At 37.0% G+C, this 20,001-nt stretch overlaps 1 protein-coding gene and 1 long non-coding RNA gene across 5 annotated transcripts in view; one reads left to right on the top strand and one right to left on the bottom strand.

Moving 5' to 3' along the window:
* LOC117242933 overlaps nucleotides 1-20,001 on the bottom strand; it is a 213,283-nt gene that overhangs the window by 7,063 nt on the left and 186,219 nt on the right. The gene's annotated exons all lie outside the window — the stretch shown is intronic.
* On the top strand, nucleotides 4,775-7,726 carry LOC117242939. Its single transcript, XR_004495356.1, has 3 exons — nucleotides 4,775-5,054; nucleotides 5,916-6,101; nucleotides 6,891-7,726. It is a non-coding gene; the product is annotated as an uncharacterized LOC117242939 (long non-coding RNA).

Genomic DNA, 20,001 nt, shown 5'->3' with positions numbered 1-20,001 from the left:
ATTCCACCCTACGAAGATTTCAATTCGAAGATAGATGAACAGCCGTCGTAAAAGAGGAATTGAACCGTGTTTCCGCTGACACGTAGATTCTGTACGAAATGTGATCGAAACCGCGTAATAAACAAAGGAAATATAATATATTGATTTTATATATTAATTGTTAAATACAGATATATGTATTGTTTTACAGATTTTATTAAATTTCTAAATAATAATCGCAACTTCTCACGAATATTTCTATAATTCACTATTAATTATATAATTATAATTTGTTAATTCTATAATGTGTTAAATTAAACGTTCCTTGCAATTTTTGGGAAATTACCATAACGCTTCATGATACTATCAGATAACAAGAATAATTAGAAAATAACGAAGAATAATAAAAACTCAACTAGTATCTACAGTATGTGCCAGTGAACATTAATTTCTTTTACACTTGTATTATAATTCGAAGAATTAAAAAATGGCAAGAAATAGGCAAAATAAGTAAACAAAAATATAGCTGGAAGACCTAAATAAATTATATCCACCTTAAATAATGTTAAGATTGAAAGGGAAGTGTAAAATGTGTTAAAGAATCTTACAAATCTTTAGATATATACAGGGTGGTTGGTAAAAAAGAGGTTGAAAATATAGAATAAAAATTTTTTTTTTTAATTTTTCCATCGAGACGTTATAACGAGACGTGATAAAGTGCACGCGTACCGAGCGAAAATTCAAAGTCGATTTTCTCGAAAACAAAGCCACAAACGAAAAATTTTTATTCTATATTTTCGACTTTTTTTTTCGCGTAGAATCGCCCCCTTTCCGCTTGTACCACCAGTTACCAACCACCCTGTATATACAGCTATAACTCTTCTGTAAATGCAGAAATACAGAATTTATTATATAATTTAATCTTTTCTTTTTGCGTGTGTAAGTTTAACGTCACATTGCTTCGCGAGAGACACTCTGTATTCTAGTAGCATTGCATTCGATAATTTAATTGCTTAAATCCTCTAAACCTTCTAGATAATTGCAAATTTGTAGAGCCTGTATCGCATTTTATTCCGAGATTTGCAAGCAATTTCCCAGGCTTTGTTCGTTCGCTTCTAAATGACTGCATCGCTTTAACGCGGTTCTCGGTCTTCCTTAGTCTTATAGCGACGACAAGAATTGCTCTGGCGCTCTATAAAAATCAGTTTTCTTTAAAAGCGAGACGACAATAGCCGCAGAAGAAAACCATTAACAACTGAAAGTCGTTCACGGACAATTGTGCTTTCGAGACAAAGATATTCCATCGAATTATGAAAAAAGTAGGAGTTTGAGAATAAATACGATCGGTAATTGCATGTCCGTATAAAGATAACGAAGGCCAAGAGTATAAAATCGACGTATAAAATCGAGCTATGAAAATCCTAAATGAAATTAGAAGAAGCCCTGATATATGTAACTTCTGAAACAGATGACGAAGTGACGAAAAGATGACTTGTTGAAGACTACATCACGCGATTGTATCGATAAAAGTATTATTAAAAGGCGATGGAACTTTAATATCTCGAATGATTTATATTGTACGATTTTTTTATATGTATTTATAATATTATAAATATTATACTGTGCTGTTACACGTACGTATTCCAGATTATGATATTAGGTTGTCCGAAAAGTTTCTTTCGTTTCATAAGGTGATAATAGATGAACAACAATTTCTGTTTTATATTATTTTATTAGCGACAGATATAGCAAAAGAGTCAACAAACACCGAAACCCCCTAATCACTGGACTACTCGATACGACGGACCAGACTCGCAGGCTGAAGAGGCACTACCCGCTAGACCTAAACGCTAGATTCAATTAGTTACCTAAATTAAGTAATATTCACTTATTTATAACACTCACTTATAAATTATACTTATCTATAATAAGTATTAACTTATTATAAATAAACAGCCATGTCACTGCGTCACGCCAGAAAAATTACTGAAAATTCTCAACGCGAGAATTGATTGTAATTTTAATAAATAAATAAATAAAAAAAAAAATTATTTTATTGAATTAGGTATGATCCATTTCGTTCTATTTCTATTATTATGTTCGTGCATAGTTCAATAAACTAATATAAAACAAAAAACATTGTGCGTCTATTATTCCCTTATAAAACGAAAGAAACTTTTCGGACAACCTAATACATTGATCTGGATGAACACGGGCTTGCTCGACCAGGCAGGCGTCATCGATCTCACGACGATGGATAACGCGACGCGACTGTGAGATTCACGTGACAAAGGCCGATGCAGGAAGCACGTGGCCCATCACACGCATTCGAGTTCGATAGCTCGGTTGAATATGCAACGGCGACGCCTTGCAGTTCGCATTCTAGATAGGTCAATATTCTTGCAAGCGCTTTGTGCGGCGCGCTTTTCGCTGATCGTTTATCTTGTAGCGTATGGCATCGCGCTCTAAGCATCCGCAGAACGATGAATATTAATCATCGGCGACGCGTACCGCGGGATATCGATACTGGCAACCTGGTTACTATTTTTTCCCAATGATTTATCGCATGCAACGAGAAATCGGATAACAACCTTGTTGCATACTTGCGATAGCTATCTCATAGATATAAGAAAGATCGATGATTTATCGTTTGCAATTGTTCAGCGTTAATGGAGCGTGCGAATATGTTTCCAAAGCTGGATAAGTATTATTAATAACTATTATTTCCATATGCTTCATCATTCTCGGAAAAGAGTTTAAACAGACAGTTGAACTCTGTTATGTAGAACCAATCTTCAAAATTACGAAAGATTAGTTAAACACACCTGTTATCTAAAAATTTCCAACATATACAACGACCCTTACATTGTAAAATTATTAAAAGTATCGAGCCTTAGTTCCTTTTTGGTTGTATAGTTACTTCGCAGGAAGCTTGCAAACCACGTGATCGCCCATAATAATCGTCCAATGCTTTTGAAATGGTAAATATTGTTATAATAACAATATATAACGTTTTATTAAATACAAAATTTATATAGAACATAATAACTTATTAAGTATTAACTAATAAAGTATTAACGAACACCGCTCTATTCTCTTACACATCTCAAACAGGAATGAATTTGTATATTGCACACTTATTCGTTCAATACATACGCGATGCGTTCGTCTCATGGCGTTTTCCTTTCGTCTTGCTCTCTTTCATTCCTCGCTCGTACAATACAGATGCACACACATCTATTTTCTAACAAATCTAAAGAAAGTTACTGGCGACAAATGTTCTAACATTATGGACGCTTCTATTTAGCGATATTATTGAGATATGTGTACTTTTGTGTGCTACACTGGATTAGCCGCGTGAAGTGACACACATATATGAGTATGAGTGTGTGGAAGTATGTGCGTGCGCAGCGTCTCGTAGAACAGAAGAATGCAATGTTTCGTACGTATGGTGGCAGAAAAAGATGGCGTGAGAAAAGGAGTGCTGAGACGCGTACAATGTTTATCTATCTAGTGTCTTGTAAATCACATATTATATAAATATGAAACTATTTTAATATCATTTCTACATATAATGTGAGTGTTCCTATACATTTATTTCAGCGACTAAGATCCACGATTCTCAACAGATATTATGGCCGAATGGCAAATTCGTGTCAGAGGAGAAACTTAACCTTTCGCACTCGAGGACTTCTTTGGTCGAGCGTAGCACCTACTTTGGATGATTTAGCGTGTACGTGACGCGTGTATCACAGCTAACGTAAAATTATTTTATATACAAATTAACTTACAAAAATATCATATTCCAATAGTTCATCTATATTTACATCTTTGAGAATATGATCTTGTAATATTAATTTCTGTATTTTATTTTTTGTACGATAATTTATGAAGCATTCGCTAAGATGCATTCTTGAATATAATTGATCTCATTTTTCAACAGTTTAAAACCAAGTTCATTTTTATTTGAGCTAATTTCACTTCTGAAAATCATTTTTTGAGGATTTCTAAACTATAATACTTTCGCCATGATTCGGAGGGATATGGGATAAAATATTTTATCTCCATTTTTAAAGTCTAACACTTTACACTTCTTAACAAAGAACATAAAGAGGTAAGCAATCAATTTACGAAGCAATGTTGCACTCACTAATTGGAGATGTCGAAATCTAGCATAAAGAGACTGTCACCTCTGAAGTGCAACACCGCCTCTCAAGTGCAAAGGGTTAAAAATTTACGAGAAACGACGCATCTCGTTCCAGCAGATTGTGTACATTTCTACGATAATTTCAATTAGCGACAGAAGGATTGTTAGAGTCGCAAATGGCTTCAACGTAGAACGCCTTGATTTTAATGCGGATAATAATCGAATTTCCTGAATAATACCAATCCACAAAAAGTAAGCAATATTTAAAATAATATTAACTACGTTACACGCTATTTAATCAGCCACGGAAAAAGAAAAAAATATTGCGAAACAAAGAGCAGAAATAAAATACACTCAATATAGGCGAAGCTGAATTGTGTTGAAAATTAAAATGTTTAAACTAACTTTTCTCGGTTTTAGGTCGTTATAGGTAGGTAGGTTTCTGCACAAAAGAGTCCAATTATCCATTATATGAACAAGTCTCAACATTCGGTGGAATAGTTTTCAACGCCTATTTAATATGCTAATTCTTCAGCACACTAATTCTTTACTAAATATACAAGCTATTTGCAAAATTTTAGTACAAGCGGAAAGAAGCTTCCGAAGATTATCTCCATTTAAAAAAAGCTGAATTTGAATATTCGTTAAGAACGTACTCATCTCCTGCCCACAAAGCTCCACAATTTTCGGAACACCTTGTACATATTCAAACGTTAAATTTCACAAATTCAAGTTAAAACATCTTCTAAACTAAAATAACTTTTCCACACAAATAAGTTAACTTCTTTTTTGTAGGAAATACCTATATAAACTATACGATTCCATTAGAAAAAGGAAAAGCGTGTCACCTTCGTATGACCTCTACTTGGCTGTCTACAAAAAAGCTAATTACACCGGATTATGTCTGCTCCGATACCATATAACCTCTGTTCGTAACATCTTCTCGTATTTTCGATACTTAGAGAAGTAATCGCGTGTGTGTACTTAAAAAAAACATACCGTGTATAAAAGTTTCCCAAGTGGCGATTTTCTAAGTTTTCCGTATAGTAGCCACTGTGCGTAACATCCGTAAAAATGCGATTAATTTCTATCGAGCGACACGTGCGATTTTGCTACCAGGATATTGGAAAATTTTCTTTTATTCGAAACGAATTTGACAGTCGAAAATCGAGCAGCTTTGACGGTTAACGAGAATATCGTTTACGCAGCTATACAGTTAATCGCGATAACGTTGTTATCACATTTATATCGTATTGCTGCGTCGTTTAGGATGGCGCTGTTGATTTTCACGTATAATATCGTCAGGGGCGTGTAATGCAGCGCGTTAGGTTACGTAGATGCATTTGACGAGTCCCCCAGTCCAATTAAGTATTCAATTTCGCCTATCGATTTCAATTTCTCATCCCTCGCCCTCGACGACGATGTGACTCGGCCGTCGCCTTCACTTTCCCGTCGAAATAATCATCGTCGGCTGGACGAAAAAGAAATTTCATCGCGGTCTATCGAAGTATCGTTGAAACGTAAAACGTAAAGTCGTCCGTTCTTTGTTGTTTGCTTTCGTTGCGGTTTCTTTGGCGCTTCAGAGATAATTGAGAGATAGTGGAACGAGAATATCGTGGAAACGCGACAATTGTCTTGGTAGATTAGCTTTGTTCTCGCTGACAAAACCTTTCTCGCAGAAAAGGAATATATACTTATTCGTTTCCTTATGATTTATATTTTTATATTATTGATTTATATTATTGATAGTAATATTTGGTACACGAAATCATCACTTATATTTTTCTAGGGAAGCTGGTGCATGTGCAATTGAAGAGTCATTTAGATTAGTCATAAGATTGATAAATCGCTAGCAAAATTGTGAGATGCTAAGAAATATGTAAAATCAGTTCTCAGTCCCGAGGTCTCCGAGTCCTCAGTTCTAAGAAAATATTTTCAAAAAAGAAGCAGCGACTGATCAACTTTATCAATATAGGTAAGGCGCCACTAAAATATAGTTATCACGTTATACACGTAGGAAATCATTAGGTCGCTACGTACATTCTGTCTACCTCTTCCTTTTCCTTTTGCAAATACAAAAGCATCCGCGATATCGTCATAAATAATAAGCGAAAATACGTGATAAATATTTGAAATCAGCATAAAGTATTTTGAAAAATCAAATTCGTAGGAGATTCAGTGGATAAAATTAATTTTACGAATTTATGTTATATATAATTCGTGGATGCTTTGGTGGATAAAATTAATGTTAAGAATTTATGTTATAATACGATATATAATATATTTCTAATATAAATTTCTACATATATTACATATAATATAATTCTAATATTAATCTGTATTTGTACACTGATCCCTCAACTGGTATACTCAATCGCATTACGTTTAATGACATCACTAGTAAGTCATTGTATGTGTACGTTTTTTTTCTTTTGTACTGACAAACTTTATTTGCATTTTCACTTTCATTCGCGTAAATTGAAGGACGGGTGTGTATATCCCGGTTGAGATGAATTATTCTTCTCTACAATATTTACGTTTAATATTTACATACACAATATTTACATTAATAGCAGTAAAACATTAGCACTAAAACACACACGGCCATGTCATATTGATACTGTCTATATCTCGGTGTTTCCCAAATTAGACAATTAATCATTCCATAAAATATCTGCAAAAATTTCATTCGAAAAACACGTTAACGTACGCGTACTCGAATTACGAGATTCTTTTTGCAAGGAGATTGGTCATACTGTTGTAGAAAAATAGCAGCTGGAAAACAGGATAACAATACCCAACATTTCTACGCGTTCACAATGTCGAAGAGAAACTGGTACTGTTGTTGGTAACATGCTCCTCTGCTTCACTTAAACCCTTTTCATTCTTTTTACGAAGCTGTATGGGATCGAGGGTACATTCAAATAGAAAGTTTAACACACACGAGTAGTTGACAGTAAACGTTGACGAAGCCGCAGTTACTATTAGCCACGATCATGTCGATAGCCAAGGGATACAGTGAATGGATGCAGCTTTGCTTGCGTGCACGATAAAGCACAAGAGGTATATTAGTAGATTTTGAACAGTATCAGTGTACTATATCAGTGTGGAATACTATTCTGAATAAATAACGAAGTACGAGCACTTGTACTACGCTGCATTCACTGTACCATCGATACAGCTTTTGTGTTTGTTATATACACGGAAATCATTATGTCTTGGAAATGAACGCTCGAAATAAGATTCTGAACGCTGGCGAAGTTTATTGATTCGTACGCTGAACATGTACTACGCGTACAGTGCTGTGAATAATTGCAGACTCAAACGTATTTTCTGCATTATTTCTTCGATATTTCCAAGAAACCATTGTTCATGTCTGAATATTGTTCAGTGAAGTTGTGTTTGTAAAGGGTAGATTGAACGCTATGGGATACGAAGCAATGGTACATGGCGAATTATTGTCTTTCATTGGCGAAATAAGAGACAAAAGACAATTTTTCAGCGAGACTGGAGCGACTTTGAAGCTTTCAAAATTTCCGGATAGAATACGAAAGTTTACAATCAGAGGAAGCTACCTGTGAAAAATATCGCGCAACTTGGGCGGATATTCGAAACGGAACTTTAAATAAGTTAGCGGATAGCGTGCTTGGCAGATTAGTAAAAGTAATTAAAAATAAAGGAAAATCCACTAAATATTGAATGAGAAGGTAACGAAATTAACATTGAGTTTATATGTGTTCAGAACGAGAAATACAATTTTAGAAGAAAATTTAACCGTTTGCTGTATCTTCTGTTTTCTTTCATATTGTAATATGAAATTATATAAGCGATTTCACCGATTTTTGTTTTAATATTACAACAGACTTCAAAATAGGGCTGTGTTTATAATCAGTCGCTGTACATCGAACACAAATGCGTTCCTCATCCACAACATTACAAACAAATTGTTCAGAGCAAACCTGCCAAGGATCCACAGGAACCTATAAGGAATCATCATACATAAAAGATGGATTTCTCATAATAAAAACGCGAAGGATATAAGCAAAACGTACATCACGTGTCTAAGAATTATCTACTAGATAAAAAAATGAATAACCTAAATTCTTCAGCGAAATTGAAAATTTATTAAAAAGGAAATACAGCCAGTTTTTCGGTCAAAATATACGCCGTTGTTTTTTATAATTTCAAGTCATGTTACCATTTTAATGAAATCCATCGTGGAGAAATGTCGCGTCTACGGCAAGTGCCAATCGTCGTTGAGTCATATTTGTGTTTCATCTACTAATTGGAAGTGGATATTGGATAACGCGTATTGCATCGATCAGAAATAATCTAATAATCCAAAGGAGGAAAATGTCTAGCGAACATACTGGCTGCTGCAACGTTTCCCATCCAAGATTTGTCGTGATGTCTTTTGTGGCAAAAGCACTCGGAAGAAGTTGTCACGCAGTAATTTCACAGAACGTTTTGCTTTGTCAATACGCTGTCGATTGGATTCTGTTTAACTCTTTGAGCGCTGTGTTGTCCGACGTTAAGCGTGCGCCGTGGGCTGCGTATTTTTTACGGAACAGCGTAAGTTGAGCAGACTAAATTTTCATTGCAAAATATTAGGTCATCCCATAAGTTCGTGCCGTTTTTCGAGCGGTTATATATGTTATTTTTTTTAAACACCTATGAATCGTTGTCTTAGGTATTTTCAGAACATTTGACATCTCTTGAACTGTCAAACTTCGTGATTTTTCAACAAGATCCCGAATTTTATCTTCGTCTGTCTGAGGAGGACGCCCGGAGCGTTCCTCGTCTTCTAAACAAAAATTCCCAGCTCTAAAACGTTGGAACCACTTCCTACAGGTGCGAGATGAAAGCGCATTTTCTCCGTAAACAGGATATGTTTTTCGTGGCAATTGTTACAGAACTTCCTTTCCGAAATTCATATAACACGAGATGTCGAAAATGGATACGCATTTCACTCATGATTTTTTACTGTTAGAAGTCACTGGGCAGTTCGCTGTGGAGTGCCGAAGCGTGCAGACGTGTCTCTAGTGCCCAGCGTAGTTCGAAAACAACACGTGTCGCCCAACCGTCGAAAGAGAACACAGCTAAGTGCCCCTTACCCCCTAGGGAGAAGAAAATCCCACGCACCTAACCCCAACACGAATACTAGCCTCACAGCCTCACGACTAGTTGTTCATTCCGAATTAACTAGCTCGATGATGGCCCAGCAACCGCGACCAGGCTCTCCGGAGCAGACTCGCAGCTACCCCGAGCTACCTCCACCGTGGCAGAAGTGTAGCAGAACTCTCCGCACTAACGACGCTAACACTACAAAGAAGAGGAAAATAGAACCAGCAACGCAAATAAACACACACAACAGGTTCGCCGTATTGGAATCCTCAAACGACGCCATGGAAATCGTAGAACCGCCATCAAACCAACACTCACAGAGAATCCCCCCTCCCCCACCAATTTTTGTGGACGACGTCATTGACATACAGACAATGACCAAGTCCCTAGAGAGAGATACCAGCAAGGAGGAATATAACCTTAAGATAAGCAACAACAAGGTGAAAATACTACCGACGAACCCAGAAGCTTACAGAAAACTCACCAAGACACTCAGGACCCTGAACGCCAACTTCCACACCTACCAACTTAAACAGGAAAGGCCTTTCCGGGTGGTCCTACGAAACATACACCACTCAGCAGATATAGACGAACTAAAATACGAACTCTCAAAACTCGGCCACGAAGTCGTCAACGTAAGTAATATAAGGCATAGAGTCTCGAAAGACCCGTTATCCTTATTCTTCCTAGACATTAAACAAAAACCGAACAATAAGGAAATATATAACATCAGTCGCCTAATGAACGCGATAGTAAAGATCGAACCACCGCTCGTGAAAAAAGAAATAGTGCAGTGCAAAAGGTGCCAAAGGTACGGTCATACGCAGAAATACTGCAACCATACTTTCCGCTGCGTTAAATGCGCAGGCTCTCACTCCACTGACCAGTGCGCCAAATCACCGGAAACCCCAGCGAAATGCATCCACTGCCAAGGGGACCACCCTGCCAACTACAAAGGCTGCCCAGCATATAAAACACTATACACGAACAGGTACCCTAAGCTCAGAGCAAAAGAGGTATCCAACCAAACACCCAGCCCGCCGAAATTCACGACTACCCCAACCCCCTCAACCAACCAAACGCACAGTCCTACCAAATTCATCTCCACCTCAACCTCCTATGCCCAAGCAGTACAAGGCATCCAAAATAACCCGAACAGCCAAAGGAACCTTCCCCAAAACAGTGACCCCAACCCACCAAACACAGACAACTCCTCAAGGCTTGAAAAGCTAATAGAGAAACAATCGGAGCAAATAAATCACTTGCTATCGCTACTAACACTCATCGTGGAAAAATTAGCACGCCCCGACTCAAAATAAAACCAAGGCGCATAGCACTCTGGAACGCCAACGGTCTAGCGCAACACAAACTTGAACTAGAACTCTTCTTAAAACACCAGCAAATCGACGTAATGCTCGTGTCGGAAACCCACTTCACCGACAAGAGCTACCTGAAAATAAATGGTTACAAATTCTACCATACCCAACACCCCAGCGGAAAGGCCCACGGTGGCACCGGAATAATAATCAAAGCAAGTATTAAGCACTACGAACTCCCATCATTCCAGAAAGACTACCTCCAAGCAACAAACGTAGCAATAGAAGACTGTCATGGCTCAATCACCACCTCAGCAGTATACTGCCCTCCCAGACACTCCATCGCCAAAGAAGACTTTGATAACTTCCTGGACACCCTGGGCAACAGATTCATAGTTGGAGGAGACTATAACGCCAAGCACATCCAATGGGGCAGCAGACTGGTTACAGCAAGAGGCAAAAACCTCTTAAACAGCATAACAAACAACAACCTCAACTACCTCACCACATACGAACCCACATACTGGCCCACTGACACCAACAAAATACCCGACCTTCTCGACTTCTTCATAACTAAAAATATCCCATCAAGACACGTCCAGATCAACTCCTCGGCTGATCTCTCCTCTGATCATTCTCCCGTGATAGCAACAGTCAGTTCAACAATCATCGAGAATACACCTAATGGCACCATTCACAACCAACACACCAACTGGCAGCTCTTCAGAGAAGTCTTTACACACTCAACCTCAGCCTTCACCCCACTAAAAACAAAGGAAGATATCGAAGCAGCCACGGAATACTTAAACACGAGCATAATAAACGCAATCCGCCTCTCCACACCGACAAAGCCATCTAACAGCAAACAAGAATATCCCCATTACATACTAAAAAAAATAGCAGAAAAACGAAGACTAAGAAGAGTATGGCAGACCCATAGAACACCGGAGGACAAACGCAAACTTAACAACGCAACTAGAAAGCTATCCAGAACCCTAAGAAACTATAAAAACGACTGTTTCCATAAATACCTCGCCAGCTTATCCCCCACAGCCGACGCCAACTACTCACTATGGAAGGCCTCCAGGAAACTCACACGCCCCCCACAAATAATCCCACCTATCCGCCGTCCGCAAGGTGGATGGGCGCGAAGCCCTATAGAAAAAGCCGACCTGTTTGCAAAACACTTGTCAAAAGTATTCAAACCCCATTCCCCCCAAACCGCCGCGGACGTTACTGAATACCTGCACACCCCCTTCCAAATGTCCCCTCCTATCGAACCCTTCTCCTCTGCTGAGACTATAGAAACAATCAGTCGCCTAAACCCCAAGAAAGCAGCAGGACACGACCTAATAGGCAATAGAGCAATCAAGGAACTTCCCACAAAGGGATAGCACTCATCACATCGATTTTTAATGCTATCCTTCGCCTGGAACACTATCCTAAGGCTTGGAAAATCTCATTGATTACCCTCATCCCTAAACCCGGTAAACCGATATACGAAACCTGCTCCTATCGCCCAATCAGTCTTTTACCTACCCTGTCCAAACTATTCGAGAAGATGCTCACGAACCGACTCCTTCCAATCCTAGAGAACTTGAAAACACTCCCAGATCACCAATTCGGCTTCCGAAAACATCATTCTACAGTAGAGCAAATCCACCGCCTAACTCATACGATCAGCCAAACACTCGAAAAGAAAAAATATTGCTCAGCGGTCTTCCTAGACATCCAACAGGCATTCGATAAAGTATGGCATGAAGGGCTACTATACAAACTTAAAAAGATCCTACCCCACCCCTACTACTCCATCCTAAAATCTTACCTAACCAATAGACAATTCATGGTTAAATACCTAGACGCCACTTCCGCAACATTCCCAATAGAAGCCGGCATACCCCAAGGTAGTGTCCTCGGACCCCTACTGTACTCCATCTACACTGCCGACCTACCTATATCAAATGATATAACAATAGCGACATTTGCAGACGACACAGCGCTATTAGCTTCCCACGCAGACCCGGTAATAGCCTCATCCACTCTCCAGCGAAGTCTCGACTCCATGGAAAAGTGGTTTCACAAATGGGGCTTCAAAGTCAACGAAAAGAAATCCTCACATGTAACCTTCACGCTCCGAAAACAAACCTGCCCCCAGGTCACCATCAACAATGCAACAGTTCCTAGCAGGGACACAGTCCGATACCTGGGCATGACCCTGGACAGGAGACTAACGTGGAAGAAACACATCTCAGATAAAACGAAGCAACTAAAGGACAAACTAAAAAAATTCTATTGGCTCACGGGCCGACGCTCCAAACTAAATATACAGAATAAAATTACCCTCTACAAGACCGTAATAAAACCTGTCTGGACCTACGGAATCCAACTATGGGGAACAGCAAGTAACTCCAACATTGAAATACTCCAACGCTTTCAATCGAAAACGCTAAGATCCCTAATTGACGCACCTTGGTATGTAACCAATGAAACAATACACCGCGACCTCAAGATACCCACCGTCAAAGAGGAAATAGCAAAATATAGCAACAGATACAGCAAAAGAATCAACAAACACCGAAACCCCCTAATCACTGGACTACTCGATACGACGGACCAGACTCGCAGGCTGAAGAGGCACTACCCGCTAGACCTAAACGTCAGATTCATTTAATTATCCAAATTAAGCATATGCACTTACTTATAATACTTATAAATTATACCTATCTATAATAAGTATTAACTTATTGTAAATAAACAGCCATGTCACTGCGCCACGCCAGAAAAATTACTGAAAATTCTCAACGCGAGAATTGATTGTAATTTCAACAAATAAATAAAAAAAAAAAAAAAAAAAAAAAACTCGCGGTCCTACAGCGTCGCAGGCAGACCTTATCTGCCCACCGGATCATATACAATGTATCGACGAGAGCATAGTTGTCGCCAAGCAGCGAGCTCTAGAAACGTCGATTTTTGACCGTTACGTTTTTCACACAAGAAGAGGCATACGTGATCATAGACGCGAGCGGTGGCGTGACCCGAGCATAGTGGGGGTCGTCTTCCAAATGAGACAAAGGAATAATCGAAGGGCGTTCAGTTCCTTCTGACGAGTCTAACGTGACACTTCGACAAATCTGACGAGCAAACGAATTTATCTAGAGATATCGCAAAGTCGAGTCAAATTTTTGTAACATATTCATCATATTATTGTAAAATATATTATTCTATGTTAACCTGTTAATACAGTGTTACATTCATTAAACCACCTCTGTTATCTTAACCGAAACAGGGGAACGACTATTTCGCGGCGTCGATTAACATAATCGTAGCGAGAATTTACGCCTCTCGCTGACGCGTTTTCCTAGCGACCGCGTCTCTCCGCGAACGGTCGTAACACTGTTAAAAGTAAATAACAAATAGTAATAATTCTATATGAAATAATACCAATAGTAATAACAAGATAAATAAACCAACATTGGACTGTTAGTAGAATAAATTCAGCGTCAAATCAAATCTTGCAATTCGGAGAAATTGTTCTTATTCGGACCGACAATATTCGAGATCCAAATATTAGACATTTCAACTGCAACCAAAAGTCAATGCAAATGGCTGTAAGGTTAACGCATGCAAATTAATTCTACAATCATGAACATTCGATGCATCCTAATTTCCTTCCACCTTACTTCGATAACAATAGTCTTCGCTTTGGTCCATCTTCAAAATACATGGTCGTCGGTATACCAGATATCAATCTGGTTTCTTCGTATTTTCTTTCGATTCGCTGTTACTTTTCTCTTTTTTCGAACGTGCTCGTATCAGATTCGTTAAAATTTCCGATCCTAGGTCAATGATTTTTCATTTATCGCATACCCTTTCTATATACCGTTTTCTAGTATCCACTCGCAGCGAACTGTGTTTGCTGCGTTACGGTATAGTGATTTATATCATGGCTCTACCGGTGCATCGATAATGCTGGAAAAAGGAACATCAGGCGAATATATAAGAGCGAGTATGCGTCTCGCTTCGCTTCGATGGCTTTCGTATTTTTCCTCTGTTATTACGGACCGCTTCACTCTAATCGAAGCCTTATTTTGTAGCGAACAATACGCGGAATATAAAACCGCGGGTGCAGAACACGATGCATGTGTTGAGAAAAATATTAGGTTGGTATGATCACTAGTTCCTACATGCAAAGTTGGTACGACTTCTAACGACTCTCTTTTGTTTTGGCGTCCGCCATGTGTTAATTATCTGAGTGTATCCGGTGTGTTCATATGGCTGGTGATGAAATACAGAATATAAAAATTGAATCTGTGCGAATCAATTAAATATCGAACTCCAAAACCTGTTTAATAACAGCATGGAATGGATATTGTACAGATCGTTTCAAAGAGTAGATATGGCTATAGTTTATAGACGAATATGAATGTGCTATGTACGTATTTATGCGTCAGGTTGCCTTGTAAATTGATGTAGATTCTGCTGCTCTTGTTAAAAGTACACGAATCGTAAGGAATGTTCTATGCAGGTAGAATTTAGAAGAATTTCATTTGCTACCCGCGTGACAAGAAATTGTACGAAAATCTAATGGCTGGTAAGATTTGGATTTATCGTAACAAGAAGCGTGAACAAATTGAGAGTTTTGTTATTGTTAAAGATATGCTCGCCAGGGACTGACACGTGTGTCCAAGAATGAACTTTTTTATTTAATTTAATCTACAGCAGATATCGTAAGATGTACGTAAGAGATGTAGGTAAGTTCTCAAACATCTGCGTTACTATTTTATGATAGATATAATCACAGCTGATACAATAAAAACGTATAAAATTACGCGATTTACTTTTACTGGTAGGATTCATTTTTTAGTAATCATTCCTAGAAATTAAAGTTCAGAAACCAGACAGTTTTACGATGTACATAGTTTCGTACGTATCGTGAAACTGGTTACATTTTTAACACTGATCAGTCTTCATACAAACACACAACAAATACTGTATACAGTATATAAATAACAATAAACATAAATAAAATAAAAATAACAGATAAAATGAATAAATAGAAGTGAAAAAATATATGTTTCAATGTAAAGCAATTATATTGTTCGTGCTAGTAAGTAAATATCATATGTAAAGTATTCTATCTAAAAAACCAACATCTTCCTTTCTAGCACATGCAGATGGACGGCTTGGTGTGTGATTATCGACAATCATTTCGCCGACAAAATTTACATCGACACCAGTTTGACTGACACCAGTTTCACCCACATTGTTTATTCGCCGACATGTACAAATCACCGACAATGTTTTCGTCGCGTTCGTTTCACCGGCACAGAATTTTAATTTATATACAGGGTGTTCACTGTTCACGTTGTTAGATCGTTTTTCTTGTAAACGATAAGAGGAATGAATGAATGGTTCAAAACGAACAACATATTCACAGTATTTTTTTCGCAAGCGTAAAGATCTGTGTGCGTTTTGCATACGTCGAAACCTCTCGTCATTTTATGAAAAAACCTACAGTGTTGCGGATATTTGTAGACTGAAACACATTTTCTGCGTTGTTGCTTCAAGACTGATAGAAGAAATAAGAGACAAAGTGGAAACTTACAAGAAAATTAACACTGAGTTTACACTTTTTCACAGTCAAAGATTCAGTCTCGCTATCGTGAAAAATCTAAAAATGGACTTGAGTTTATAATTATTCACGACACTGTATGTATTAGAGAAATATTGACTGCGATCGATTAGTTTGGAAGATGTTTTCACTCCAATTTTGTCGCATACCATATGAAAAAGAAGGAAAGACGAAGTACTTTTGTATTTATGTTTCCTTTGTCTTACATACAATAAATTTTACAAAATTGAAAATACAAAAAAAGAGAAAGAGAAAATTCTACAAAGTTAAAATATCAAAATTAAACCGATCAGTTTTCGACTCTGTTGCTCTATTATCTTTTTTAAGGTTTCCATCAAAGAAGAAGGTTTCTATTATAAAAAAAATAATAATGCAACTGCGTAAGACACACGCGTTTTTTGCACTTGCGTGAAAGATATTATCGCGAATATGTAGTTCACCTTGAACCATTCATCATTTTCCTCTTTCATTTTTCCTCTTAATTTCACTTATCGTTTAGAAGAAAAACATTGGGAGCTAATCAATCTTGAACAGTGAACACACTTTATATATTTGTATATTTTCGAATATCATAAAAAATTAACGAATCTGTCAAAGAAAAAGATAGTTTTATCGCGTGACTTTGTTGATTATATATAAGAGAAAAAATAAAAGGAAATACGGTAAAAGAACGATAAGATAGTAATATAGTTACCAATGATCACACGTCAATCTTAAATGTATAAATACGAGAAATGAAATATCTTCCAATATTATTAAAAACTAAATGGAAAAAATAACCGAGGAAAATAATATTTTTATCGTGTGACTTTGTTGATTATACATAAGAGAAAAAATAAAAGGAAATATGGTAAAAGTACGATAAGATAGTAATATAGTTACCAGTGATCATACGTCAGTCTTAAAAGTATAAATACGAGAAATGAAATATCTTCCAATATTATCAAAAACTAAATGGAAAAAATAACCGAGGAAAATAATATTTTCATCGTGTGTCTTTGTTGATTATATAGGAGTGAGAAAATTGAAGGAAACACGATGGAAATGTAACAATCTTGCAGATGTATCGCTACAGGTGTACTATCTGGCAATAATAAATGCCTGTTATATGCACAAATACGCAATAGAAACAACGATAACAGATGTTACCTTTTTATTGCCTCGTGGATTCTCATGCAGCACAAGCCGTATCGGTCACGTAAAAAATTACAAGTATACTAGTGCATATCATTGAAGAAACAATCCGTATTCTACAGCGAGTTGCGCATACAAACCTACCTACATACAAATTTGTATTTGTTGAAGCATCAATACGTGACTGAATTTTTCAATGAATTGCTTTATACCTCGTACCACGAGAATGTACGTATTTGAATTTATTTCTATAAAACACTTTACAACCACGTCAATATCGGATTGAAGATACGAGTATCATGATTTTATTACTATAGTTTGAAACAAGGCAGAAACGTTAAAATATTGAAATATATACACAAATATACATGTATATATATAAGATATATTTACTTGTAGTGAACATTCTGCAGTTTTTATGTGTATTTCCGAATTGATTGAGGTATTTGTCGAAGTGGGTCTCACTTCTAGGAAAACTCTACATTTTCTCTAGTGTTTAGTTTTTTTTTTTTATTTGGAAGTAGTTTACAATCAATTCTCATTGAGAATTATAAGTAAATTATTCTGGCGTGGTATTATAACGTGAATAATAAATGATTATCGTATGTTTGGTTCTAGCTGAATCTAATGTTTAAACCTAGAGAGTAATGTGTCCTTAGCCTGCGGATCTGACCCGTCGTATCGAGTAATTGAGTAACTAGTAGGTTTTGGTGGCTGCTAATTCTTATGTTATATCTATTACTGAATTTGGATATTTCTTCTTTAACTGTTGGTATCTTAAGGTCGCGACGTATTGTTTCATTGGTAACATACCAAGGTGCATCTATTAAGGATCTTAGAGCTTTTGACAGGAATCGTTGAAGAATTTCTATGTTGCAATTACTCGCTCTTCCCCATAGTTGGATCCCATAGATTCAAACAGGTTTTAATATGGGTGTTTAGTTTTTGGCACAACGATTCTCTTTACAGCGGCTTCTTTCGTCTCTATTATATGTTGGCAACTAAGTGATTGCGGATTTTGTCATTAGGTGGTATTGACGAAATCCGCAATCACTTAGTTGCCAACCCAATAGTACCGCGAAAAAATCGCCGACATGCAGACAACGTGGACGATAAAGCGCAAAAGCCGAAATGGTCGGACAACTTCCGACCCTAAGCCTAACGGCTATCAATGTATTTCGCTATCGCAGTCGTTGATCGTTCAGTTAGCTACCGGAGAGTGAAGAATGAAGAGTCGTTAATCGAGAGTTGTGATATCACATTACTGCATTAAGTTCAAGTTAAATAATCATCGTTTTCTGTTTAATCTACTGTAATAAATCCATCTATCAATACATTATCATACAGGATAGAAACCAGTGGAAATGGTAATTTCTAATATTTCTGAATAAAGAATTTCTATGATATATTCATTTGCTCTTGCTTTTGCGTTTGCTCTCTCTATTTTGAGACATAAAACCTCATCAGTATTAACGTAATTTCGAGATTCGTGTCCCATTGCAGTACTAACGCAACACTATAACACATAATACATTGATAAAAATTGTCTTGTGTAATAAAAGTAATCAAACAATTTCGCGAGTCACGATATTTTATAGAAAATTAGAATTTATCTTTCACAGGTAAATTATAAACGAAAAAGAAGTTTGCAATTTCAGAATGTAAAAGTTACAGATGGGAATATATCACAGCAGAGATACGTGAGAGAATTATTCATGGCAAATTGATTGAATTGAATTGAATGCCTTGAGAAGTCTGCTAAATATAGATTTTCTGGTATTTTTACGGTGTGAAATATACATGGCGAAATGTAATACCTTCTTTCGGAAAGTTAGAAGCGTGTAACTTCGTTTTAAAAATAGTTTTACCAATGTTGCGAGGGTACAGGAAAGCTTTCACGTTGCGTCTTACGCTTTAAAGTTGGAACGGATGAACTTTTACTTCTAGCTCCTAACTTTACTCAAAGGGAAAGCTTTCCTAGGATTTATATCGTTTATAAGAAAGTGCCCATCAAGTATAAATAAGAAGTTTCTTTCAGAAGACACGAATATTTTTCTTTGCTACGCCACTACCTACTTCGAACTATTTAAAAAGTAAATAAATGCGATAAAATAAAAATCTCGTTTACTCTACTCGTAAAAGCGAGGTGAAATAAAAATAAATTTCCTACGTCTAAAGTAAATCGCTTGTCCACTATTTTCCCTATAAACATCTTATTTATTGCTTCAGTGATATTTTTTTTCGATAAACTCTAGATGTAGACTATATATAAATTCCAGACGAGTTATTCGACTTTCATTTATTATGGTGTTTTTTCCTTTCAATTCATCACTTGGACAATTACTATAATCTTTTCATAGAACTTTACGTTGTACTTGATGGTATCAACAAGTGTCGACATTCGAATAACTCGATAACTTTGTTGCAGAGAAATTTCTAAAAAAGTTGCCAACAAATTACTATATCTGATATAGCTAACACAGGACGACGATTCTCTGATTAGAAAAGAAAGACCAGCTGATCTGACACATTCTTACGATATAAAATATGATACCGCCTGCATTGTGGACGTACGATTCCTTTGATATCGTTGTATCGATCACGCTCTTGTTTTCACTTCTCACATATGCATATTGCATACATAAAAACATAGTGATCGCACCAATGAC

This window comes from Bombus vosnesenskii, unplaced genomic scaffold, assembly GCF_011952255.1.
Source record: "Bombus vosnesenskii isolate JDL3184/JDL3185 unplaced genomic scaffold, Bvos_JDL3184-5_v1.1 scf7180000016281, whole genome shotgun sequence".
NCBI lineage: Eukaryota > Metazoa > Arthropoda > Insecta > Hymenoptera > Apidae > Bombus > Bombus vosnesenskii.
This window is presented reverse-complemented; position numbering and strand designations above follow the sequence as displayed.